The sequence below is a fragment of the Odontomachus brunneus genome, unplaced genomic scaffold (genome assembly GCF_010583005.1).
Source record: "Odontomachus brunneus isolate Ranch 3 - 2012 unplaced genomic scaffold, Obru_v1 Obru_scaffold_210, whole genome shotgun sequence".
In the NCBI taxonomy this organism is placed as follows: Eukaryota; Metazoa; Arthropoda; class Insecta; order Hymenoptera; family Formicidae; genus Odontomachus; species Odontomachus brunneus.
The window spans coordinates 351,165-354,190 of NW_022639660.1; the positions used below are offsets into that span (position 1 = coordinate 351,165).

Genomic DNA, 3,026 nt, shown 5'->3' on the forward strand with positions numbered 1-3,026 from the left:
AGAGAGAGAGAGAGAGAGAGAGAGAGAGAGAGAGAGAGAGAGAGAGAGAGAGAGAGCTGGTCCTCCAGAATCGGTATGATACGAAGCCCCATTTCTTCGTGTCTCCCGGGCCACAGGCCGCATCGAAAATCAACTCTACGCGTGTCGCTACATAGCGCGATTGCAAGAATGCAAGCACGCGGCTTGTGCGCCGCAGCGATTCGTGAAGGCGCTGCGATCACGTGAACACCACGAGGCCGTGACGGCGCTACCGGAGTGTGTCGAATAGTAGCAGACAGCTGGCAGCTAGCGCGCGCCAGACTTCTCGTACTTTAAACGCGTGTCGTACGTGGCATAGGGTAGAGTGCCGTGCGATTGGCGACGTGCCGATCGGTTGAAACAGGGGTAAATTCTCGTGAAAAAGCTTCTCTCGCTATTTCGCTAAAGTTATCGTCGTGGTACGTCGATCGAATGACAACGATATAAGATGTCACTGTCGGCCGCTGTTTGCCAGAGTCGGTAATAGATGCAGTGAACAACGCAACCTGATATCACGTGAAAGAAAGAAAGAGAGAAGCAAACTCTTCTGCAGGCTTTTAACGTGATTTGTGTATTTGATCTTCCCATTCCGTATATGTACTCAAATTAAAAGTCCGAAATTAAAATTTTCAAATTAAAAATTAAAAGTCTCAAATTAAAAATTAAAAGTCTCAAATTAAAATGCGAATACGATATGCTGTGTCGACAATTATCGTGATGTCATTTACGGCTATATAAAAAACCTCGTTGGGAAGAAAATTTTGCAACTGCAACCGATGACATTGCCGGTTTTCAAATTATAAGATAAGAAAAAAAATAGACAAAAGTGATAAACCTCGTTGGAATCAGCGAAAGCAAATTCGTGAAGATTTTTTGAATTCGCTCCTTATTGTGGAGCAGTCATCGTTATTGCGAAAAACAAGTAAGTAGTGTCACTGCTTTCCATTACTCTTGCCATACTAAAGTAAATGTCTCAGTAACTGAACTTTTATTCTAATGATAGAAATATTAATAATATATTTATATTTAATATTTCTTAAAAAAACATTTGAAATTTTAAAATATATTTCTTTATATAAATTTGTAATATTATTTAATAACCATTCAACCACTGAGTTTGTATCACTCGGTAATTAGGATATGATTTATTCTTCAGTTCAATTACTGGTGCAATTAGCATTATATAATATATATCTCATTAAAATTATAATTTATATTTATTGATTATTTTATTTCCTGTTATTTCTCGATCGTTGACAAACTAATGTTTTATATATACGTTAGTTTTTTTAATAATTTCAGTAATTATTTATTAATAAAAATACAAAACTGATAAATCGTGCTTTATTATTAGCTCAGTCATTGAGACATTTACCTTATAATTTTAGTTAACACTTTTTGTGCCCGTGGGTGATCTAAATGTCCACAAACACTCATACCTCAATGCACGTATAATCGCTATTAATTTTAAATCTAGATTTTGTAGTAAGGAATGTTTTACCTTCTTACGATATATTATTTTTGATATTTATTTACTAATTATCGAGAATTGTTCGAACCTTTAGGTGTTAATATTACAATATTTTACACGTTCTTGGAAAGTAATTGTATTTGAATTAACAGAAAAGAGTAGAATTTAATGGTAGAAGCGTTGCTTGTATTAACTTTTAGCTGATAATAATATATTTTCTCAAGTATAATCTGCAGCTATGACGAACATAATAGAATCGTATATATATGTGTATATATATATATATATAAATACATATATATACGAGTATACGATATTCTATTATGTTTGTCATAGTTGCAGATTGTATTTGAGAAAATACATTATTTCGGAACGATGATTGGATCTAATGTTGAATGTTTCCCTTGAAATCAGAAGTGTCTTAAAAATAATATGAATAAAGTACATGTAGGATTCTATATATCACTTTGGTCTAAATATATGATAATATATAAACCATGAACGTGTAATATAATACGGAAGACCAGATAAATTGAATTTTAACAAAAGTTTTACAACAAGTCGACTTGGTTAGAAAAAAGAAATATATTTGTTAAAGAATATGACATATATTCATGAAAAGTTGATTATAATAAGAATTTGATTTATATAAAAATAATGTTAAATATTGTTGGAATTTTTCATTAAAAAATTGATTTAGGCATAAATTGAATTTTAGAGGCATCGTGATTTTAGCGAAAAATATGTGTTAAACATATATGAGGATAAAATTCTAATCAAATTTTAGATTTATAATTATAAATTTCCTGTTACAAAAAATGCCTATAAATAAAGAAGTTTTATTTTTTAAATGTGCATATGAACGTGCGCGTGTGTAATTGTGACTGTGAATAACGCGATAGACCTTAATTATAGTGCTCTAATTATATCTGTACGAACTTCAGTGAAATTCAGTGACAATAACATTTGCTATATTATCGTATCACGAAGGGGACTCTTTGTTTACAAATGAAATATGGGATAACTCTTACCTAACTCTTCAGCGCGTTCACATAATTTGTATGAGTATAGGTATATCACGTTATCATAGAGATTAGTATATTAACGTTACATGCAACGTTGATATATGTAATTATGTATGTGATGCACATTTTAAATCATTGTATGATGTTGGAAATTCCTCGACGACTTTATCGATTCAAAACCACCAAGTTTTTCTGCAATGGAGTTAAATAGTTACTTAGAAAAATGACTTCAGTTTATCAAAAATAACAAAAACTATTATGATAATGGAAATATTTTTTCATGAAAATTATAATTTTAAATTTTGCAAAAAGAAACGAATTAATTTACACATCTAATAAATTTTTCGGAAATTATGTAGTTGGATTGACAAAATCGGCGGTCACTTGCCTTCAAAGAAATATTGTATTTGCTGAACAAATTATACGGTAGTGCAACAAACAAGTTATATTTATATAGTTACTAAGTCGCAATTGTTAAATTTATGGATATATATATATATATATATATATAT

General features: G+C 31.0%; 1 protein-coding gene across 3 annotated transcripts in view; it reads left to right on the forward strand.

The window, feature by feature from the left end:
* The first annotated feature begins 227 nt into the window (after positions 1-227).
* The window catches only part of LOC116852269 (protein phosphatase 1 regulatory subunit 3C-B), a 162,704-nt gene continuing 159,905 nt past the window's right edge, over positions 228-3,026 (forward strand). For all 3 annotated transcript variants that reach the window (XM_032832461.1, XM_032832463.1, XM_032832464.1), the window contains exon 1: positions 228-940. The gene's annotated coding sequence lies outside the window, so the exon portion shown is untranslated. The remainder of the gene's footprint in view (positions 941-3,026) is intronic.